We start from the raw sequence: 8620 nt of genomic DNA on the forward strand, positions 1-8620 counted from the left end.
CCACGATTAAATCGAACGGTGGTCGAGCCGGCTGACCCCACGCGCGGATCAGCCGGTTGACGCCTAGCACTGCGGATCGCAGCGGCGCGTCCGCCACCTTCCCTGCGTTACATGTGTTGAAGTGAGAGCCCGCACTCAAATGCGCTTTTGCAACAGGAGTTATGTTTCTGAAACATGTGTAGTGTTGCAATGATCTACGATGAGTCCACATTTTATAACAAAACTTCTCTTACAAATTTTTTCTGCAACAAGACCTTGATTGCAGAAAACATTAAACTCAGTTGCAAAAAATACAACAAAACAACTATTGCAAAAAAATTCTGCAACAAGGCCTATGTTGCAGACATAATTCTGCAACAAGACATGTGTTGCAATGATGGGGCGCACTCGGCCGCTTGATGCGGCATCTGACGGCTCGCGATCCGGCTGATCTATTAAAAAGATCAATCGACGGACGCGTAACACGTCCCTTTAAAAAAATGTTAGTTATGTTTTTAAAAGAATGCTAAACATGTGTAGAAAAAATGTTTATAGTGTATAAAGAACATGTAGAATGTCTATAAAAAAGTCATGTCTACCGGGGGGCAACTTGGCCCGGAACGAAGGAGAAGCCTTAAGGAAGCGCCGGAGACCTTCGTGCCCAAGACAAGGGCAGTGACGCCCCAAATCACATCTACTGGCATGTAAACATTGTCAAATCTCATCTAGATGTGATTTGGCAAATCTGATAAGATTTGATTGAAGTCAAACTTTATAAAGTTTGACTAATTTTATATTAAATAAATACCAACATTCACAACACAAAATCAGTAGGCATCATTAGATGCATCACAAATTTAATTTTTATTATATAACTTTAATTTTGACTTTAGACAGTTTTCATATGTAGAGAAAACAAGATCACACTGCACAACACCGAGTCAATGACCGGACACACACTACAGACAAGAAAAAGTACAAAGCCTCTTATTCGCGGCCACTTCTCCAACGCCCGTCATGCGACGCTCCTGGCCCATTGGTCGGCCCAGCTTAACGTCCGCTGCAACGGCGCGTTAGCTCGTCGACAAACTCATCGAAGCTCTGTTGTGATGACCCACCGTGCGTCATGGCGTCCTCGAGCGTCGCCCTCACCTTCTTCACCGCCTCCCGGAGCTCCTCACCCTCTTTCCCAGACATGATTCCCGCAATCCTCGCCCTCACCTCGTCCGCGAACACCGCACCACGATCCCCGATGGGCATGCCGACGCTCCACTCCCGCACGATGAGCCGCCGGTTAGTGAATTGGTCGGTGAGCAGCGGTAAGCAGAGCATGGGCACTCCAGCCCACACGCTCTCCAGCACAGAGTTCCACCTGCAGTGCGTGAGGAAGCCACCCAGCGCGGTGTGCGAGAGCACCTCCACCTGGCAGCACCAAGGCACCACCAGGCCACGCCCGGCGGACGCGGCCACGAACCCCTCAGGCAGCGGGTTCGGGTCGTCGGAGCTGACGATGTCTGGCCACATCACCCACAGAAACCTCGTACCGCTGGCCAGGACCCCCCAGCGATCTCGTGCAGCTCTTGCTTGGTGACGTGCGCATAGCTGCCGAAGGAGATGTACAGTGGCGGAGGCAGGGGTGCTGGCAGGGGCCATGGCCCCCCCTATGCACTCACAAATACATCTATATGTACTCCTAATCTTCCATTTGTCAAACAAAATTAGCTATGTTTAGGTGATTTGGCCCCCTCTAACATTATATGACATGTTTTGGCCCCCTCTATATTTAGTTTCTGGCTCCGCCACTGGAGATGTAGAGCACGGACCCCGGCGGCTGTTCGTCCAGCCAGTGGGAGCAGTCGGACTCGGCCCACATGGAGGTGGCGACGGCACTGCGGGCGAAGCCGGCAGGGAAGATGGGGCCGACGGCGTAGAAGGGTTTCTCGGAGCAGAGGGCGGCGATGGTGGATGGCTCCAGCTCCTCCACGGTGTTGCAGAGAACGTAGTCGGCGCCGCGCGCCTCTTCGAAGGCCTTGAAGATGATGTAGTGCACCACGCTGGTGGTGTCCGTCTCCTGGAGGTACGACATGAGCGAGTGAAGTCTGTTTTAAACCTTGAGGATGTAGAGCATGTTGAAAATAAACCCTCACCTTTAAATCCCTGAAGTTTGTACCCTATACTCACTGATCCCGGTCAATTTTAACCTTGACCTGTTTGGCACACCGGGAAAAGATACATCCTACCTGGGATCAAAGTCTACTCTCACTTACACCCCTGCCCCACTTGTCATCTCTATCCTCTACCCCCAATCCCCTCCTGTTTCTCTCCATCCTGAAACCAGCGCAGCGCCTCGACGGCACCAACATGGCAGAACGGCGACACTTGCCCGCCATGGGGCTCATCGACGGACAAGGGCATGTAGTACCCCCATGCGTCCCTGGCGCCGCCGTGGACGTTAGCCCGGTCGTTGTTCATGGCCCGCCCCTTCACGCTGCCATCCTCCCGCCTCGCGTCCGATGTGCCGCTGCGCGGAACACGCCTATAAGCCCCGCCGCCAATCTGCCTGTAGCCGGCCACGCGATGTCACGAGGATCCTGGAGGGGCTAGGCATACGAAGGTGCGACGAAGGTGCTCGCGCCAGTGCGTAGCGACGCTTCACGCTCGTACGGGGCGGCGACTCGTGGCCGCAAGTGACTCAACGTGTGGAGGTAGCCGTACCAGCATGTGGCACTGCGGCCGGCGGATCGGCGTGCACTCACAGCGAGCATGGAGCCGAGTTACGCGACGCCGCGACGGAGATGGCAGTGGCTCATACCCGTGTCTGACGCTCACCATGCTGCCGGCCGATGCAAACACGGTGCTCTAGCGCTCCATGCTCCCGCCCACGCCTGTGTAATGCTAATCAGCTGCGATTTCCGTTGTTACCCACTTACCCTTGTAGTACATGTAGATAAACACTTGGATGTGATCAATGAAAATCATCGGTGATTCACACACACCGTGTGGCCAGCAAGACTACCGGCGAGGCCGGCATGTAGCTCGACCCACTGTGTGGTGCAACAGGTACGAAAGCACAGCTTGCACATCGATGTGCAACGCGAAGGCAGCAACAATGCTCTGACAAGAGAAGGTGGCAGCAGCGGGGCCAGCGGCGGCTGCACATGTGCGGCCTATTCGAGCACGGAGTGGCTCGCACGACATCAAGCGGCGTGTAAGAAGTGGCACGGCCGGCAGGGTACATCGACGACTCGATTGGTAGATAAACCGCGGCGTGCAAGTGAATGGCAGCCCGTCACCATGCCTGAGGAAGGAGATGCCGTTGTTTCTCGGGAGGGAGAGATGGAGAGATTGGGGAAGATGAATATGATATGTGGACCCGTGCAGTCGGTGAGACTAGAGAGTAATCCCGGCTGAGATCATTATTTTTCTAGCGTGCCAAACCCAATGCAAACGGGTTTGGGGTCGAGATTGACTGGGATCGATAAGTATAGGGTATGAACTTCATGGGATTTAGAGGTAGAGGTTTGTTTCCGATAAGCCCTACAAATTCAAGGTTTAAAACAGACTTCACTCACATGAGTTCGTGCAGCTCGATCGCCGGCACGCCAGGGATGTAGGTGATCGTGTCCTTCCGAGGCTCTGCAAAAAAGGAAACTTCAAAATTGATGGCATGGCAAACCATTTTGCAGCAACCAAATTTACTACTACTCCCTCACTTTAGTGATCTAAACACTCTTATATTTTTTTGACAAAAATATTAGTGGCACTCTGTTGAATTGAAACATAAGCATATTGGAGTGGATTCCAAAAATCGAATTTTTCACCGTTGCAATCGAAGTGGCCGTTGTTGGTGAGCAGGTGAACGTGGTAGTAGAGGTTGAAGATGAGCGCGGGCTCCGTCCAGAAGGACACGTACGCGATGCCGAACTTGCTGGCCAGCGTCACCGGCCACACGAAGAAGGTGTCGGCGACGAGGCACGTCGCGGCCGGGTCGACCACGACGCGGCCGAGCACCTCCTCGACGTGGCCGGAGTGCGCGTGGAGCAGCGAGCCCATGAACTCGTCGTGGTTCAGCGACCAGTCGAACCCCACGGGAAGGCCGTCGCTGATAAGCTCGTAGCGCACGTCCATCCCCGACGCGCGCGCCGTCTGGTCGTGCACGGCCTCCGTGTTGACGACCGTAACGGCGAAGGCCCGTGCCGCCAGGCGCAGCGAGAGGAGCGTCACCGGGATCACGTGGCCCTGCTGCGGGTACACCACCACCACCGTGTGCGGGTTGGCCTTGCCAGCGCCGCTCGTGGCTGCTACGTCGGCCGCCTTTTGCGCCATGATCACCTACCTCGAGCTAGCTAGTTCCTTGGGTCTTCTGCCAACCTCCACTCGCACTTTCACTTACTATATGACACCGTCATCGACATGGTACTATAGCTTATGAAATCCGTCGTTATCTCTGTATAGCCGCCGGCTCACGTCCGATTCGTGCTCATGAAATTTGTTGACAACGTTTAGTCAAAATTTTCATACTTCGTTAATCTTTTTTTTTGAGAAGCATACTTCGTTAATCTGGTGCGCGCACACAGACGCGCCTTGTCCGTAGCGAGACGAATGGTGTGATTACACGACGGCGCGGCTTACCAGCTGCCACGATATCTCGCGTTTTTTGTACGGGGGATGAGTGCGCAGGTGATGTAAGGTGGCGATGATCTCAACGGAGAAGTCACCTTTCGTTTTGAGACCGTGGATGCAAGAGCATCTAGAACCGGACCTCTCAAAACCTCGCTATACATCCCACCGGATCACTGTCCAGTCACAGAATTATCATCCAATCCGATCTCATAGGATATCTCAAACACTGATCCACAAATTTCAGCGACTAGTCCATAGACACAGATGCAGGAGCCGGCCATTCAATACTATTCTCATACATTGGTCCTTCATTTTTTTAATGTCCGCACGCTTAATAGCCGCATATATAGTTTCAATTTAGCTAGAATAGTTCAAATGTTCAAATGCATCAGTACTTCTATTTTAAAAATATTTAAATATTACACTCCAACATTGTTATCCCCTTTAACCGCCCACAGATACTCAATCAACTCTTTCTTCAGTTGCTCATGGGTTTCTCAGTGCTCAATTTGTTAATACATTTGAACAAACTCTTTAAATGTGGCAGATTCTGGTCTGAAAGTTTGATAGAATCACCGTGTTCTCAAATTCAAGACCTGCGACAACATAATCATCCTTATTCTGCACGATCATGTAGTGCATGATCACACAAGAGGTCATCACCTCCCACAAGCTCTCTCGATTCCATTTTTTAGTAGGTCCACGAACAAGTACAAAACTTGCCTGCAGAACTTCAAATCCCTCTCAATATCCTTGCTACCTGCTTCTTGTCTTTGGGCAAAGTGAGATTTTTTTCCAGCCAACTAGGTTAGAGATGGTGTTGAGCACGACCTATTGCGGTTGAGCACTCGATGACTCTTGATCGATCCATTGAAATTGAGAACATGCTCTTTCGCACGCTCTCCATTTGTAAGGACCACCTACATCATTGGCGTATCATCTGTGTAGTCCTCCTCATTGAACAAGCCGTCGGATGACTCAACATAGTGCCCGTATATGTACTCCACATCCGAATCCATTGCTTCAAAGAAGGGACAAAAAAATTTAGCACGGGCATTTCACCGAACAATTGCCAGGCATGGTGAGTATGTTAGGAACGGATGGTACCTGTGCGGCGGTAGAAGGAGAGGTGCGGAATGACGGCGAAGGAGAAACCACGTAGGTGGTGCCCGGGGTGTACCGTTGGATGTGGTGGACTCAGAGAGTTCCGACAGGGATGTGGCGGGCAGCCGGGGTGGTGGAGCGGCTGCGATGGCAGGAGAAAAATGGAAGGTGAAGAAATGGTTGTGTGCTGATGCTCACATCCTCTCATTTCTTCACCTTCCGAGTTGTTAGTCACTCGAGGACACCGATAACTAAATCGGGTCCACACCATGATTAAACAACTCTTAGTAATCTCCTTTAATCATGAGTTTGTCCTCGAGCATGTCAATCCTACCCTGATCAGCTATCATCTTGTGCTAAAATTTAGGCTATGCCACCTGGTCCTTATTCCCAGAGCACAACTTTCGACGATGAGCTAAGCTTACGTCGATCTTCCTCGTCTTATCGTTCACCTCGAACAGCAAGCTTGGTCCCGAGTTGATGTCGTACCCATGGTTCCAAAAACCTTTCGCTTCATCATTCCTTTGACTTGATGTCGTCACCGATCGATTACATCTTCATGAAATCTCTCAACTAAGGTGTCATGATCATCATCAACATTATGGGTTCTTCCGAGATCTCTATCGAATTCTTGATCATAAATACCCTCCTTGCCCCATGATGATTTGTGTTATCATCGGCAACTTTATTGCCTTCCCTCCAACACAAACTTGTTCATGTCTCGTGTAGTCCCTTGAGTTCCCTTCTATCCAACTGGTGTTATGATCTACCTTGGAGTATTTGAAGGAAATATGCCCTAGAGGCAATAATAAAGTTATTATTTATTTCCTTATAATCATGATAAATGTTTATTATTCATGCTAGAATTGTATTAACCGAAAACATAATACATGTGTGAATACATAGACAAACAAAGTGTCACTAGTATGCCTCTACTTGACTAGCTCATTAATCAAAGATGGTTATGTTTCCTAACCATGAACAATGAGTTGTTATTTGATTAACGAGGTCACATCATTAGTTGAATGATCTGATTGACATGACCCATTCCATTAGCTTAGCACACGATCGTTTAGTATGTTGCTATTGCTTTCTTCATGACTTATACATGTTCCTATGACTATGAGATTATGCAACTCCCGTTTGCCGGAGGAACACTTTGGGTGCTACCAAACGTCACAACGTTACTGGGTGATTATAAAGGAGCATTACAGGTGTCTCCGAAGGTAGATGTTGGGTTGGCGTATTTCGAGATTAGGATTTGTCACTCCGATTGTCGGAGAGGTATCTCTGGGCCCTCTCGGTAATACACATCACATAAGCCTTGCAAGCATTGCAACTAATATGTTAGTTGTGAGATGATGTATTACGGAACGAGTAAAGAGACTTGCCGGTAACGAGATTGAACTAGGTATTGGATACCGACGATCGAATCTCGGGCAAGTAACATACCGATGACAAAGGGAACAACGTATGTTGTTATGCGGTCTGACCGATAAAGATCTTCGTAGAATATGTAGGAGCCAATATGGGCCTCCAGGTCCCGCTATTGGTTATTGACTAGAGACATGTCTCGGTCATGTCTACATTGTTCTCGAACCCGTAGGGTCCGCACGCTTAAGGTTACGATGACAGTTACATTATGAGTTTATGCATTTTGATGTACCGAAGGTTGTTCGGAGTCCCGGATGTGATCATGGACATGACGAGGAGTCTCGAAATGGTCGAGACGTAAAGATTGATATATTGGAAGCCTATGTTTGGACATCGGAAGTGTTCCGGGTGAAATCGGGATTTTACCGGGTTACCGGGAGGTTACCGGAACCCCCCGGGAGCCATATGGGCCTTCATGGGCCTTAGTGGAAAGGTGAAAGGGCTGCCCACAAGGGCTGCGCGCCTCCCCCCTTCCCCTAGTACTATTAGGCCTAGGAGAGGTGGCCGGCCACCCCTCTCCCTCTTTCCCCCTCGAGGAATCCTAGTTGGAATAGGATTGGAGGGGAGTCCTACTCCCGGAAGGAGTAGGACTCCTCCTGCGCCTCCCTCCTTGGCCGGCCAGCCTCCCCCCTCTACTCCTTTATATACGGAGGCAGGGGACACCTCTAGACACACAAGTTGATCCACGTGATCTATTCCTTAGCCGTGTGCGGTGCCCCCTGCCACCATATACCTCGATAATACTGTAGCGGAGTTTAGGCGAAGCCCTGCTGCTGTAGTACATCAAGATCGTCACCACGCCGTCGTGCTGACGGAACTCTTCCCCGACACTTTGCTGGATCGGAGTCCGGGGATCGTCATCGAGCTGAACGTGTGCTCGAACTCGGAGGTGCCGTAGTTTCGGTGCTTGATCGGTTGGATCGTGAAGACGTACGACTACTTCCTCTACGTCGTGTCATCGCTTCCGCAGTCGGTCTGCGTTGGGTACGTAGACAACACTCTCCCCCTCGTTGCTATGCATCACATGATCTTGCGTGTGCGTAGGAAAATTTTTGAAATTACTACGAAACCCAACAGTGGTATCAGAGCCTAGGTTATTTATGTTGATGTTATATGCACGAGTAGAACACAAGTGAGTTGTGGACGATACAAGTCATACTGCCTACCAGCATGTCATACTTTGGTTCGGCGGTATTGTTGGACGAGACGACCCGGACCAACCTTACGCGTACGCTTACGCGAGACCGGTTCCCTCGATGTGCTTTGCACATAGATGGCTTGCGGGCGACTGTCTCTCCAACTTTAGTTGAACCGAGTGTGGCTACGCCCGGTCCTTGCGAAGGTTAAAACGGAGTCTATTTGACAAACTATCGTTGTGGTTTTGATGCGTAGGTGAGATTGGTTCTTACTTAAGCCCGTAGCAGCCACGTAAAACATGCAACAACAAAGTAGAGGACGTCTAACTTGTTTTTGCAGGGCA

The 8620-nt window shown here is 50.4% G+C and overlaps 1 pseudogene; it reads right to left on the bottom strand.

The window, feature by feature from the left end:
* Positions 1-1029: 1029 nt before the first annotated feature.
* Positions 1030-4305, bottom strand: LOC125532681 (UDP-glycosyltransferase 86A1-like; annotated as a pseudogene).
* Between the last annotated feature and the right edge of the window lie 4315 nt (positions 4306-8620).

Source organism: Triticum urartu, chromosome 1A (assembly GCF_056163025.1).
Source record: "Triticum urartu cultivar PI428250 chromosome 1A, HENAU_Tu73, whole genome shotgun sequence".
Lineage (NCBI taxonomy): Eukaryota > Viridiplantae > Streptophyta > Magnoliopsida > Poales > Poaceae > Triticum > Triticum urartu.